At 31.8% G+C, this 16,750-nt stretch overlaps 1 protein-coding gene and 1 non-coding gene across 2 annotated transcripts in view; both read right to left on the bottom strand.

Annotated features, from left to right (window-relative positions):
- LOC107445649 (protein Wnt-5a) overlaps positions 1-16,750 on the bottom strand; it is a 139,129-nt gene that overhangs the window by 46,397 nt on the left and 75,982 nt on the right. The window lies entirely within an intron of this gene.
- LOC122269176 (U1 spliceosomal RNA) lies at positions 544-704 on the bottom strand. Its single transcript, XR_006225025.1, has one exon. It is a non-coding gene; the product is annotated as a U1 spliceosomal RNA (small nuclear RNA).

Below are 16,750 nucleotides of genomic sequence, written 5' to 3'. Positions count from 1 at the left end.
TACTTCAAACACCATAACAAAAGATAAAATAATGAATATAGTTTTAACTAAAAATGTGGTCGCGCCGTGGTACACGAAGACTTTTCGAAATGTATTTAACCCCTTAACGCACAGATTTGAAAAACCGGCCAAAAAGAAAAAGAATTTTTTTTAAATGTAAAATAACACACTTTAAAATATTGTCTTTTCTTTTGGTGGACAATGTTGATATAGTGCGCTTTTGTTCCATGGAAAAAGGCTATATTATTTTATTCTTGAATAAATAAGTGTTATAGCTTATAATCCTATGTAAATGATAAATATAAAAAAAAAAAAACGATTTTGTTTTCTTGGCTTTCACATTATTACTTTCAATTCTCTGTTATATTTGAGCGTGAAAAATTATAGCAGCATAAAATAACAACGCCGCTCAAATTATCTCGAGTGTGCACAGTTTGGCATGCTCGAATTAACTCGAGCGGACAAGTTACGGGGTTAAGGACAAAATTCAAGCCCTTTTTCTTCCACGCTCTGCGAAATTAAGCAGCCCTTCTTTACATTCAAATTGGACAGCACGTACGCCGTCCCAACTACCAAAAATTATGCACCCTAAACAACCACAATTCGTGGTAGTAGCGAGCAATGATCTCTTGCGGTGCAATAAGAGACCTGTGCTCGGAGGAGCCTCCTTGATGTTCAAGGCATCCCCGGTGTCAGGTAGGTATGCGAAAATCCCACTTGGCAGAATATTAGAGCACAACAATTTAATTTTTAAATTGGTTGCCCATAAAATTAATTTATTCTTATTTTTTTCAATGTATCAATGAAAGTAATAATTTATAACACAAGAATATTAAATATTGCTAAATCAGCTGAACTCTGAATCGGCTATATTGAAAATTCTATGAATCCTGCAACAAACCCAATAAAATAAATTTTTTTCGCACATTGCAATAATACACTGCTCAAAAAAATTAGTTGAGCCATGTGCTCCCCTAATTTTTTTGAGCAGTGTATTATTATAAATAGAGCATGCCTTAGTGCATTATTTGCTTGATAAATTAATAACTATTTAAATACTTTTAGTCAATCTAAAATTATTGGAGAATATTATTGGAATACGAGTTATCTCGTCCATCCGTATGAAAGAGTTAAATTCCTAAAATATTAGCTAAATATACTACAAGAGAAAAATTTTAAATTTCATTTGGCTGCTAAATCTTTTTAAAAGTGTTACAGCTGCTACTTAGGTGTAATGGCATAGTTTTTAAGGTATCCTGCTATCAATGTAAAAGACCTCATACCTGCCAACTTTCACTCTTTCCGAGAATGGATTTTTAGAGTGGTTGTAAAACAATAAACGAAAGACAATCTGACTCAAAAATATATTTATATTTTGATTCCGTTGAAATTTGCTTACGCAAGGATTATTATGCTTTGATATATTTATTGTAATTATTTATATGTAGTGGTGGTCAAACTCATTTATAATTAACTTCATAATTCAAAAAGTTAATTGGAATAACCTGAGTATTGCTACCACTTTAAATATAAAAATAAAATCTTCCGGAAAATCCGGAAGAGTTGGCAGGTATGAGACCTGGTTCCATCCAACGCCTCCCATACCTGCCAACTTTCACTCTTTCCGAGAATGGATTTTCAGAGTGGATGTAATACAATTAACGAAAAACAATCTGACTAAAAAATATATTTATATTTTGATCCCGTTGAAATTCGCTTGCGCAAGGATTATTATGCTTTTATATATTCATTGTAAGTATTTATATGTAGTGGTGGTCAAGCTCATTTATAATTATCATTATAATTCAAAAAATTAATTGGAATAGCATGAGCATTGCTACCACTTTAAATATGAAAATAAAATCTTCCGGAAAATCCGGAAGAGTTGGCAGGCATGGCCTCCTATAACTGAAAGCCCCCCACATAGTTTTTTTACAGGTAGTCCGATCAGACCACTATGAAGGTAAACCAGTTTACAAAAAAGCCATTTAATAGAAAATCTATTAAAAGTTAGAAAGTGGCAGCAAACATATGCCTAAATTTTTTTAAAATTTATAAATAGGATTGGTTTGTCTTATTTACTTGTCAACCACTACAGATTCAATTCTCAAATATGTATAACAAATTTTTCTCAAGTACTTTTAAAATAGAAATTCGGTTCAAGCGCTCAACTGGTTCGCTTTTTAATTAAACTGCGCAGATTACTTATGAAATCCCGTGTGGAGGCTTACTGATGTAGTAGATGATGTTCTATCTCGGTGGTAACCTGAAGCCCATCTAGCTTCTGATTGATTAGTACTAGCCTATCTTAGAAGTAAAGGCGGTCGGTTTGCAGTGAAATGGTAAAGATAAAGCATATCTCTAGAGTAAAAACATGCATACGATGACCTAGCTATTACCTTGTAACGCAGTTGAGAAATGTGAAGTATTTTACAAATTGGTAGCATAAAATACTTAAGGCAAAAATTGAAAGTCAATTATAGATTATTTCTGTTGAGTAAAAGAAAGAAGTGAAGCATTTTTGTTACTAATGCCATATGCCAATATCAGCAAGACTTTCTGAGAAATCAAGCGAAATTTTAAGGCAATGTCTTGTTTTGTTTTTCTATAGCGCCATCTATGAACAAAAATAAGAATTCAGCCACACATACGACACACCTCGTTTCACAAGGGCCCCAATCATACTCCATTCATTCATCCACCAATTGCAATTTTGACCTGAAACAGAGAACGATCAATCTCCAATTCAGTACCCCCGGAGGTATTCATTTGTTGTGGGAACTTGGAATACTTCATGACCCCTACTGATCTAACGTTCTCACGAACATGAGCCCAACGTCCCACCAATCAGGCAATCCCGGCCCATTGAAAAATTTACTACCTGTATGTAATCAATTATTACTGAGAGATATAAATGACGTACTTTCGTCACATGTTGACGCGTGAATAACTGTTCAATTAACAGGGTGGGCACATTGCTTCAAAAAAACTGTTCAATTACCAGGATGGGCACATTGCTTGAAAAAAAGAACTGTTGTCAATGTCTTTGTATTAGCTATAACTTTAATAATAAAAATTAAATCCACAATTTTTGAATCTAAATAAAATTACACAATGTTTAAAAAATATTATGATGGTTAAAAACATTAAAAATTTTAATTTTACTACCACTTTTTTAAATTTCTGAGTACCGTATGTACCCTAAATAACGAATCTTCGTCATACGCGCAGGTTTGCGTTAAGTATAAAAACCGCATTATTTCTATTTTTATATACCTAACTGTCTCCAAAATAGCAAATTGAAAATTTTAGTAAGGCATTATTTTAGACAGTCAGCAACCATTTGTGACCACTATTATTATTATAGGTTATTTTGTAAAGAAAATATATCTGTAGAAAAATTCTGAACCGTAAAAAAATTTTTTTATTAAAATATAACAGCACTGAATTTTACTTCGATAAAAATCATAGTAAAATTTTTTTTTAATAATAAACTTATTTTAATGATATAAAAGTTAAATAATATTATAATAAAATAGAATTCATAGAGGTTTATTTTTAAAAATTACATTTTATAACCGTCGTTGAGCAGCCGACACAATTTTGGGTTTACGACTACTATTGTTCAACTTTATTGCCTTGTAATTTTGAACACAATCCAGAAGACAAGGGAACTCCTGGATCAAGCATTGGGAGATATTTGCCTTCGTGGAGGATTTTTTTGAAGGAGCTAACCATCATTTGCATTACATGGAGAGGAAGACCACGAGAACCTCCCAGAGTTAGCCTGATGGCAAGGGGACTCTAACCCGTGATCCGTCTACCACTGAGGATATTTCACGTCAGCACTGGGATTAGTGCGAGCCGGATGCAAAAATCGTATCGACCAGCCATTGCTGGGATTCAAACCCATTGCACCTCATTGGAAGGCAAACGCTGTATCCCCAGAGCCATCACATACAGGGAGGGGTTGGACAAAATTACGAAATTACTTCTATACTTACTCAATGTAAACTATCCTTTTTTTAAATACCATTGTTAACCCCTTGGGGACGGGAGATTCAGAAAAGCATTCGTCAAAATCAGAATCTGGATGTAAATAAATAAAAAATGGTAACTTAAATGTAGTCGTTGCTAATTTGACAGACTTACTTTGCTTTTACTTTAATTATTGTTAGTTTAATCATATAATCAATGTTAATTTAAAGTACAACTAAATAATTTTATTTTGAACAAAGTAATGGTGAACTAAATAAATCAAACAATTATAACTCCGCCCACAAATAAACTGCTAAAGAATTACTTTGATTACCAGTTCTATCTTTTTACGGTGGTTGATATGGTTTTATGCTGGCACGTATTTGTGAGAGTCGGAGCGAAAGGGTTCAAGAATATTTTAAATCGCAAAACTTCTTGCACAAATTGAAAAATCATGCTTGAAGCTTTTAGAATTTATATTTTTCTTGTGTATTCAATATTAGGATGGATACTAACTAACTAATCAACTTTTTTTTCAGAGTACCTATCCATGTATGGATATCTGCTCTTTCATCTAAATTGGATAATATGTGGTGGAAGGGAAGGGAGGTGCTGCGTTAACATTAAGTTAAATCTCAGAATGAACAATAGTTGATAAAATCAAGTCTGAGTCATACATAAAAATAAGTCGCAAGTTGATACATAATAAAGGGAACAAATTGAAGATAAAGATAAAGAAAGAATATTTACACTATTTACAAATTTACAAAAGGGGGAAGACTCCCTGTGCACTCTCTCGCCTCCCACCGGTTATAGCCGGGCTTCATTGGTGCAGAGAACACAGTTTGTCTAGGGCAGTGGGGATAGTCATGATTATCCGAAATGCTTAGAAAGAACACAGTCGCTTAAGAAAAAAGCGGTTATCGGGCTGAAATTTTTATTGTCATCTATGAAATCAATGTCTAATAACTTATTGAATTTACATGTTGAACAATTTTTGGCACCTTTAAAAAAGGATGCATTGAGTTTAAAAAGGTACTCGTCTATTTTGTCGATTTTGAGGTCATTATAGAGGGTGTTATTTCTGACAAACCAGGGAGCCCCAGTGATTCGTCTTAGGGTTTTGTGTTCGAAGACTCTGAGTCTCTTTCTTTGTGTATTTGTAAGCGTCCCCCATGCCGGGGATGCATAGCTGAGGATTGGTCTTATGCACATTAGATAAATGTGCCTTTTCGTGTTTAAAGCCATTTTGCTATTGCTATTTAAAATGGGTTTCAAAGCTTGATAAGCAGCTTCAGCTTTTTTAAGTATATTAGAGACGTGATATTTCCAATTTAGGGTGCAGTTTATAGTGATACCCAAATAGTTTGCTTTAGAGACTTTGGGAACTTCTTCGTTGAATAATAAGATTTTTTCGTAGTTTATAATTTTCTTTTTATATGTTTTGCGAATAATGAGAAGGTTTGATTTGGAGCTATTGATTTTAACCTTCCACCTGCTGCACCAGGCTTCAATATCTTTTACATTGTTTTGTAGTCTTTTAATTGCATTATTTACATTTAAGGATCGGCTGAGTATCGCGGTATCATCCGCATAGAAGGCTGTTTGAATATTTATATCTCCCCTGTTAACTGGGAAGTCTGAGCAGTATATTAGGAAGAGAATGGGCCCCAGAATAGAGCCTTGTGGTACGCCTGCTTGTATTTTTCTCCTTGTAGAGAAATGGTCATTAATTTTAATTTGAAATGTTCTATTGATTAAATAATTATTAATAATATGAACAAGATCATCAGGAATATTTTGCTGTATCATTTTATATATAATACCAGTATGCCATACTCTGTCGAACGCTTTAGCGATGTCCAACATGAGTAAGGCAGTGGCTTGTTTTTTGAAGAATCCTTCACTAATAAATTCAAGTATTCGAATCAACTGTTTAGTTGTGGAGAGGTTTTTCCGAAAACCGAATTGTTCGTTCGGGAGAAAGCTTAATAGTGGGTAAATTCGATTTAATAAAATTCTTTCCATGATTTTAGATATAGGATGGATAAAAATTAGCTAAGGAAGTTAATAATTTTTTTCTAACTTTAATACCGGTAATTTTGGAATTGTTCAAATTATTATTTACATCTCGGTACTTGCTGCCAAATGCAGCACCAACTGATCCATCGGAGGATATTCAACTTGTATCTAAATTGTCATTTTTAATGTATGCATTAGAACATTAGACCATAGCTCAAATCTCAGCTGAAACATTACCTCCTACATCAAAAAGCCTCCATACGGTCTTTTATAAGTAGTCCGCGCAGACTATTTAAAAAGTGAACCAGTTGTGCGCATGAACCCAAAACCTCTTATATAAGTAATTGAGAGAAATTTATCATATATATTTGAGAATTGAATCTGTAATGGTTGACAAGTGAATAATTCAAACCAATAATATTCATAAATAAAACAAATTTTTAGTCATATATTTGCTACCACTTTCTTATTTTAACTAAATTTTGTATTGAATGACTCCTTCGGAAAGTGGATATCCTTCACAGTGGTCTGATCGGACTACCTATAAAAAACCGTGTGGAGGCTTTCAGTTATAGGAGGCGTTGGCTGAAAACGTTCAAATTATTACATATTATATACGTTTCGGTATACATAGCTCAAATCTCAGTGAGCTGCCGCGAAGTGGCATTGACTGATTCATCAGATTTTTGAGACACGTGGATGTTTTCTACACTAGGGTGCGCTGCAAGCTCTACCTGATTTATTATTTGTGTTTAACAAAAGGATAGTTATAAGAATTGTCATTAGAGGACCTGTCATTTCAAGACGCAAGAATCGTCATTTGAAAAGAGAATCGTTTTAAAACACTTCTTACCTTGTCAACAATATGCCAAGTTTGAAATTTAAACCTAAATGATAATTTGTAAAATTGAATAATGTACTAACGCTAACGCATGATGGTGCACGGCTTGCAACAAGAACAGTTATAAACAAGTAAAAAGAGGCCAAATCAGGACTGCCAATATAGCGAGTTCTTTCTAAATCTAGAAACCAAGCCATCTTTTTTTAACCAAGCCATCTTTTCTATAATTAACTAAAACAAATTTTCAACGCAAAATCACCAGAATTACTTAATATCATTAATATCTTATGAAAAACCGCAAATTTGAACTCAGAAATTATATTATTTATTTCTTTTATTAAAAACAAAATTATCTGTTTGAAAATATCGCCTCTCAGAATAAGCTGCAGTAAGTAGCTGTATACTTTCTAATCGGATATAGGGCAGGTCAAGAGATGGAGATTATTGTTGTTTACATTCATATTAAAAGCACCATCCATAAAGATGAATGAGTGGGAAAAGAATTGGGAGAGAGGGTGCCGTCACCAAATAGTAAAGTCATGAGTGGGAAACCAATCGGTGGAAAATATGATGAAATCAATAGGAAATTAAACATGAGATTAAATTAGATTAGAATATGATATAATAATATTTACAGGGGTCAGAATAATATTAACATATACGCAGGTGGAATAAAATAGTAAATAATAGTAAATAAAAATATGTACAACTATTTACCATTGAGATTAATAATTGAGATCAATTTGTCATCGACAACGAAAAGTTTATATAAGCGACAGATAGTCAGGCAACTACTTTGTTTGTGAGTCTGTCATAGTGATGCCCTGGCAATATCACTCCTTTCTGGGTTGCTTATCGCACTAAAGTTACAAAATCTTTAACGTATGCAAGTCTGCCGAATACTATGCTTTCTGCAAAATATTTTATAGACTAGTAGACAACTAAGAACAAAAACTGCAGAATTTTCGGTAATTTTGCCAACATTTTAAAAGCCTTAGCAAACTGGAACAAAGTGGCGTTTCCAAAGAATTTTTAAATCACTTGCATGTAATGGTACAGAAAATAACTCAAAATCAAATTTACAAAACAAAGAATCGTGCTTTAAAAATATAACCATTTTACCTCCATAGTTAGTCTGTAGAAAGAACTCTCACCAAAAATTTTGAGTTCGTCTGCAGTTATGGAAACAAGAAACAGCACATTTCAAGGAGGATTTCCTTTCTCCTTCTGACTCGAGCCAAAACCTGTCTTAAATATTGACCAAACACCCTTACTTGAAATAGTTAAACCTCGTAAGCATAGTCACCACCACTGTTCCAGACGAATGGTGAGGGGAGTTCTTTCTATAGACAGACTGTAGAAATTTTTTTTCTCGAAAAGCGTTGAAAGTTGGTGGTGCTGTGTTTGTTGTTGGAGAAGGAGATTATTGACAGAAGATTGCTCGTGTCGTGTCTTTAGTGCTTGTTGGTGGTACTAAGAATAGCGTCCGATAAAAAAGAAAAAGAGATCCTTCAAAAGGATAGCTTTATTTAAGAATGCGCTTTTAATTATAGTGGTACTGGAAAAGGTATTTTATGTAACATTATATGTTTAAACATTAATATAGTAACATTATAACTTTTAACAGTTTTTATTTGCATGTAATGTACTTTAGAGTAGTAATCCTACACTCACTTTGCATGTAAATTTTGCATAGGCTGGGAAGCCCATTACCTCCTACATCAGAAAGCCTCCACACGGGATTTATTAGTTGTCTACGAACCAGTTGTCCGCATGAACCCAAATTTTATTTTAAAAGTACTTGAGAGAAATTTATCACATGTAATTAACTATTGAATCTGTAATGGTTGACAAGTAAATAAGACAAACCAATCATATTAATAAATGAAACAAATTTAGACATATATTTGCTACCACTTTCTAATCTTTAATTGATTTTTTATTAAACGACTTTTCCGGAAACTGGTTTACTTTCATAGTGGTCTGATCAGACTACCTCGTATATCAAACTATGTGGAGGCTTTCAATTATAGGAGGCGTTTGATTGCCACGGGGGACTAGAAATATAAGAAGTAATGACTAATTAATTCAAGAAATTAATTAGAAACTTCTTCTAAAATTTTTTGTAACAGCTTACGATTAAAAGTGTACGAAAAGAATGGTAGAAATCACATAAATCTCGGTGCGGTACCGCGAAGCGGCATAACCGATTCATCTGTAGTAATAAATCAATGATGAGGAGTAGTGAGGAGGAATGGAGATGGGAGGAAGAGGGTGTGCTCAGCACCAAAAAATCGAGAGGGGGTTCGTATGACATGGACAATCAAAAAAAGTTGAGTGGCATGGAGTATAATTAAATGACAATATAATCATAAACAATATAAAATAAAATAATCATGAAGATTATGATGATCGATATTATTAAGGAAGGTCTGGGTTAAATATAATATATCTATATAATGTCTTTACAATGCACGATAATCAACCCAAATTGAATAAAAATAAGATAAAAATAAAATAGATATAAACAATAGGAAATTAATCAATGAGAGAAAATTATGTCGTGAGCTCTGTTACAGTGGCATACCTGCCAACTTTCACTCTTTCCGAGAATGGATTTTCAGAGTGGTTGTAAAACAATAAACGAAAAAACAATCTGACTCAAAAATATATTTATATTTTGATTCCGTTGAAATTCGCTTGCCCAAAGATTATTATGCCTTTATATATTTATTGTAATTATTTATATGTAGTGGTGGTCAAACTCATTTATAATTATGATTATAACTCGAAAAGCTAATTGGAATAACCTGAGTATTGCTACCACTTTAAATGTGAAAATAAAATCTTCCGGAAATTCCGGAAGAGTTGGCAGGTATGCAGTGGTGACCCAGGCGTCCTGGTTGAATAACCACTGTACGAAAAGAATTGCTTTGCTTTGAATATGAATAACTTGAAATGTAAGTCATAGTGCTAGTCACAATTGAATAAATTAACCCTTTCGCGCCGACTGTCACAAATACGTGACAGCATAAGACCGTATCAATCAGGGTAAAAATATAAAACTGGTAATCAAAGTATTTCTTTAGCAGTTTATTTGTGGGCGGAGTTATAATTGTTTGAGTTATTTAATTCACCAATACTTTGTTCAAAATAAAACTATTTAGTTATACTTTGAATTAACATTGATTATATATATGTTTAAACTAACAATAATTAAAGTAAAAGCAAAGTAAGTCTGTCAAATCAGCAACGACTACATTTAAGTTACCGTTTTTTATTTAATTACAACTTGATTCTGATTTTGCACGAATGCTTTTCTGAATCACCCGTCCCCAAGGGGTTAAAGGATAATAAATAAACAAAAAGGAATTAAGTTGTTACCACTTTTTACATTTTTAGCCGCCTGTGGCATCCCTGCATAGGTAAAACAAGACAAGGTATACAAGCAGCTCATAGGAATACAAGTAGCGTGATCGTAAACCTATGAATCATTATTGAGGAGGCGGGACTGAAAGCAGTAAAATCTTTTTTATTGTCGGAGAAAATAAGGTATAGTGTTAATTAGAAACACAATCAAGACAGAGATGCCAACTGCTCCGGACACGACAAAATAATTAAAAAAACGGTAAATAACTACAAAATAAATTTTGCAAAGATTTGTCTATTTTTGCTTGCTTTTTAAAAGGTATAGCATGACATAAGTACTATTAAGTGGTGGATTATTTAAGCCTACGAATTATATCGAAATAGTGGTGGATAAAAGTCAACTAAATTGAATTTATTAAACCAAGAATCACAATTGATGAACTACCACTTTAAAATATATATTTGCTGTCCGGAGTAAGTTGGCATCTCTGTCAAGATTCATAATGAAACAAAATTATTTTTGATTTCAGAACCACCATTCTGAGTAATGATTCGTTAGATTCTGATAGGATTTGTGTTTTGTTCCCCCCCCCTCGCTTAAATATTTATTTACGATCTCTAATGTGTATGCTCTTTTTACTTCATCTTCGATTAATATTTTTAAAAAAATACTCGAAACAAAGCCCTGGAACGGCATTTTGGGTAGCATAAAACAGGGTTCATACACACACGGAAAAATTTAAAAGTGGTAATAAAATTAATGTAAAATTCCTTGTATTATTATGTTAGAAACTAACAGAATATTTTATTTTCTCTAAGTTGATATACATAGATTCAAAAGAAGGATATTACTAAAAATTTTATTTCGATAGTGGTAACTAATTTTAAGAAATTTTCAGCTTCTTCATAACAAAATTGATACCGGTCATTAATTTTTTCCAGGTGCGTACGAACATTACCTCCTACATCAGAAAGCCTTCACACTGTTTTATTACAGGTAGTCTGCGGAGATTATTTAAAAAGTGAATCAGTTGTGTGTATGAATTCAAATTCTTTTTTAAAAGTAATTGAGAGAAATTTACCATATATATTTGAGAATAGAATCTGTAGTGGTAGACAAGTAAATAAGATAAACCAATCTTATTCAAAAATTAAACAAATTTTCAGACATATATTTGCTACCACTATCGTATTTTTAATAGATTTTCCATTAAATGCTTCTTTTGTAAACTTGTTTACCTTCTTAGTGGTCTAGTGGTGCAAACCAAAGCGGAAAAGTTGCATTCACATTCGTGTTTAGAATTCGTTGCAAATAAGAATGGCGTGTATGATCAGCGTCTCTTTTAACTGAGAGTCTCCACACGGTTTTTTTGTATGTAGTCCGATCAGATCACTATGAATGTAAACAAGTTTACAAAAGAAGTATTTCATAGAAAATCTGGTAAAAATACGATAGTGGTAGCATGTCAATTTTTTTTTCAATTTTTGAATATGATTGATTTATCTTATTTACTTGTCTACCACTACAGATTCAATTCTCAAATATATATGATAAATTTCTCTCATTTACTTTTAAAAAAGAATTTGGATTCATGCGCACAACCGGTTCATTTTTTAAATAGTCGGCGAAGACTACTTATAAAAAAGCGTGTGGAGGCTCTCTGTTGAAGGAGGTAATGGTATGATATGGCTACTATTCCCATTTTGAGGAAGAATGTTTCTAAATAAATAATCAAAGTGTCAACTAAGTCAATATTTTAACTCCTTTCAATTAAAAGGTGACTCAGTTACCATTACATAGATATGGAATCTTCCGAATGTGTCAGGAATTTTTCGTTTTATATTCAAGGTATAAACAAAATGTATGTTTTAACCCTTTCCAGAGCGGCAAATTTTGTTGGGTATATATAATCAGACTAGATGTTAGCAAGTGCGACCTTAAGCCATCCATTCTAAGTGAAGCGACATACTTTAGCTCTTTGATGATTTAAATATAGTGGTTGCTAAACGTTTAAAAGTAATTATTAGTTTTTCTTTTCTAGTGCTTTGTAGCATTTGTTGAATTAGTCTTACCAGACTGGCTAAACTCTACCGATAACAGGGCTCCCATTGTATGGGAAATTTCTTAAAGTGTGATATATCTAGATGTTTTCAGCTATCAATAAATATTTAATTAAAAGGAAATATATGAGTGAAAAAAAACTCGGGAATAATTTCGTAATTCACAAATGAAAGACAAATATTAAGCATTTTTCAGAAGTCTTGAAAACTCTTAGCTACCACACATTTATTTTTTCGGGATCGTGGGAACTCTGAATAGTGTTTACATACCTACCAATTTCGATGCTTTTCAAAAAAGTTTTTCCTAGTGGTAGGGAAATTTTTTTTCATTTTTTTTTAAAAAATTACGCCATACCTTAAAGACTACTTTCAGAGACTACCTATTTAAACATTTTTTGCGGAGTACCTAGCCCAAAGGGCTATCTGTCCCTTCATCTAAGTTGGGTTAAAAAAACAATGAGAAAAAAAAAGAGGATAAGAATTCAGGGTTCCCGCGGTCGATGAAAAATTTTAGTAGTTGTAGTAAATTTAGGTTAATGCTAGAATATATTTCTTTTTTTAATATACCACTTTATAGTTTAGTGGTTAAGCAAACTAAAATTTTCATGCATGTATACTTTCTTTGGAAAACAATTTTTAGCGGTTGTAACACAGAATTTCAAATATCGACATTTGTTTTACTATTTTCAAGGCCCCCGGTAACCATAGAATTGCTTACGTAAACGTAGCTTTAAATGAGAAAAACAAAATCAGAGATAAAATTATATGTGAAAAAAAATAATACAAAATTAAACTGAGACTTTCAGAAGTCTTGCAAGTCTACCATATATGCGTTTCACACGTTCACGCCGGGGTGACCCACCGGTGGGTCACACTAGATTGTCTCATCTGCGGCGCACAGGAGTAAAAACTGTTAATAATAAATTTCATTTTTTAGTTTTTTTACCGGAATAATAAAAATCCATAACTACCAATTGTTTTTAACGAATGCAATTTTTATAATAAATTGCTTCTTCGCCGTGATAAATTTCCTTTCAGTGAATTGTTATTGTTGAGAATAGATTAACTCCTCCCGAATATTATCTAATATTGAAATAGTTCCTCTACCAGTATTTTCTCTTTTCCGTCCCGCTTTCAGGCGCAACATCCGGCGTGAACGTGTTAAATATCTGAAATGTAATGGTAGTCAAAATTATTTTAGATGACATTTATACTAATAGCATACCTGCCAACTTTTAATCCTTTCAAGGATGAATTTCCCCAGGGGTAGCAAATTTAAATTTAAAATGCAATTTCAGGCAGTAACATTTGCTGTAATCTGAACAAACTTACGCGGATTACTACAATAGTATTATATATTAATATATATGCTTAATTTATTTAAAAATAGGAGTGGATTAAAAATATTATAAATTAAGTTTTTAAATGCAAGGAATATATAGAAAGCATATATTTTACTACACTTTATATATAGAAATAAAATTTTACGCCAAATGCGGAAGAGTTGGCAGGTATGTAATAGCATACCTGCCAACTCTTTCATATTTTCCGGTAGATTTATTTTTATGTTTAAGGTGGTAGCAAAATATATACATTCACACTTTATCGTCATTTAAATAAATTTGATTACTGTTACATTAAAATAGTTGAAACATATACATATGTAGTAAGCCTGTTGGCTCCACGAAATTTAATTAAAGTGTTGTTTAAATTTTAATGAAGCAGCAGCTAATAATATATTTTAAATGGTAATCTTATTTTAAATGGCATTTCCCTATCACTAAAAAAATTTCGTTTGTTTGAAAAAAGTGAAAGTTGATAGGTTAGTAATGAAAATAAAATGCGAATGTGCCAATTTTGCTATTATATTAAATGATTGCTTACAAAGTTGATGAATGATTTACAAATTTGATTTACAATGATTTTGACTACCACTCTACATAAATAACTTCAATAAACATATATAAGTCCTCGCAATAATAAAAAATAATATGAGTTCGTAAAGATAAAATAATTTGCTTCTGTACAGAGCCAACGCCTCCTATAACTGAAAGCTTCCACACGGTTTTTTATAGGTAGTCCGATCAGACCACTGTGAAGAATATCCACTTTCCGAACGTGTCATTTAATACAAAATTTAGTTAAAATAAGAAAGTGGTAGTAAATATGTGACTTAAAATTTGTTTTATTTATGAATATTATTGGTTTGCCTTATTTACTTGTCAACCACTACAGATTCAATTCTCAAATATATATGATAAATTTCTCTCAATTACTTTTATAAAAGGTTTTGGGTTCATGCGCACAAGTGGTTCACTTTTTAAACAATCTGCGCGGACTACTTATAAAAGACCGTGTGAAGGCTTTTTGATGTAGGAGGTGATGACAGAGCTCATACGCCCCTGGAAAAAATTAAAAAGTGGTAGCAATATTAACATAATTTGAAGAAAATTTTTTTTATGCTTGTAGCTACCAGAATATTTTCTTTTCTTCAAATAAGACCATTTTAAAAAAGTAAATAAAATATAAAATTTATTTCGAAAGTGGAAGCTAATATTGAGAAATTTTAATCTTATTTATAACAAAATTGATACCAGTCATTAACTTTTCCCAGGTGCGTACGAACCCTGCTTTAATATTGTATATTCGATTTATCACTTAAAAGATTCTTAACCTGAAAGCGTGAAAAAACACAGTGATTCAATTGCTACTTATACAATGGTCACCCTGAATTTCAAAATGTGCGTGTCCCAATACCCTCTAACTTATTTCCTGATTTTTAAACACTAATATGTAGAAATTAAATTTACACACATATATATATATATATATATATATATATATATATATATATATATATATATTCATAAATACACTTTAAATAGTTAATTGATCTAACTAATGTTGAAATGTGTGGAAGACTTCCACATTTGTTCAATGGATAAATAATCTTTTTTATCATAGTCCACTATTTGCCATTTAAATGACACCTTACATAGTAATCTATTAAGTGTATTATCACCCAATAAGCACTTTAAATACTTATCTATTAAGTCTGTGGTTATTTAATAGACTTTATGGTCTTACTGCCTTAAGACGGTCAAAACCATCTTTACAATTTCCCTTTAATAAGGAACTTGCACTTTTTTTCGTAAAAAGAAAATCACAAATGTGCAAAACGTAGAGAGACAGATATATAAAATACAAAACAAAGAAAAAATTACTTTAGTTTGTAATGAATCAGCATTAGGTAAGAATATATAATTACATAATTTCCTCCGGAAAAGCAAAAAAAAAAATATCTTTAAAATTATATTGCAATGATGCAAGAAGTGCGATTTTGAAAAAAAAATAACAATGCATTCACGTTTAAATTAAGTACATATTTCTTTCTGTTATTTACCATTTTAGCTTTGAAAAATCAGTTTTCTTAGACAATATATGGTTGACTGGTACAAATAGCCAATATTTAATATGCTTACGTAATAGACGTATTTAATGGAGCGTTAGCCATTAGCCATTAAAGACCAACGCTCCCATGAACTTTAAAAAAAAAAAAAAAAAAAAAAAAAAAAAAATAAATAAATAAAAAGCCTAGCTAATTTTATTCTGAAATTAATTTATGAGAAGCAATACTCCTGTTTTAACCATGATATAATAATCAAATAAACACCATTATTTTGATATGAAATTATTTGAACGTGGGATTTTAAAATTCTAGTGGTTACCAACGCAAAAAAACATCAAATATGTCTAATTATAAATGTTACCACTACTTTATAGCGATGCTTAAAAGTTGCGTTTTCGCTACATGTATAGCATGTAGTCTAGAATGGATTATATGTAGTCCAATACGGATTAATTAACGGTCAAGAAGTTCCAGAAGAAAAGTACATGTGTATCGAAGCATATGTGTAACAGAAATGCTAAGGAATAGGTTAGTTGCTACTTAGTCTCTTTTGAAAACAAAGAGTAACAGAAAATATAAAATATCCCGAATTGTCTTTTAACAGCTAATTTAGGCCGCAGACACAACGAAATTAAGCTTTTCTTCTTTTGTTGTTAAAAATATTTCATTCTTATCAAACAGTTGTCACATTGTTATCTGAAAATACAACGGCCTTTAGTCGACTGTAAGTCTTCGACAAACTCTGAAATAAGGCGTTAACAGAGTTAAATAAACAAAAGATACAATGAATCCGATATTTTTTTTAAAGAAATTTATCGATAAAAGTTTATCGGCATCTCATATTTATGGCAAATAAAGGAAAACAAAAAAAAACAAAGCCATATTCTTAGAGTGTGCATAACCCAAAAATCCTTATCAATTTTTTAGTTCCATATAACAACGATGAAATCAGAGTGTTGAAAGTTAGCGACGCTAATTTGACAAGGTGAAGACGTTTCATTTCTTCGAGTTCGACCTCTTGTTTTAATGAGCTTATAGTTACATAGAACAGACATAACATCGCTGGAGGC

This window comes from Parasteatoda tepidariorum, chromosome 12 (assembly GCF_982258835.1).
Source record: "Parasteatoda tepidariorum strain Cologne lab strain chromosome 12, Ptep-v5.0, whole genome shotgun sequence".
In the NCBI taxonomy this organism is placed as follows: Eukaryota; Metazoa; Arthropoda; class Arachnida; order Araneae; family Theridiidae; genus Parasteatoda; species Parasteatoda tepidariorum.
The sequence above is the reverse complement of the archived record's forward strand: the minus strand, read 5'-3'. Positions and strand labels throughout refer to the sequence as shown.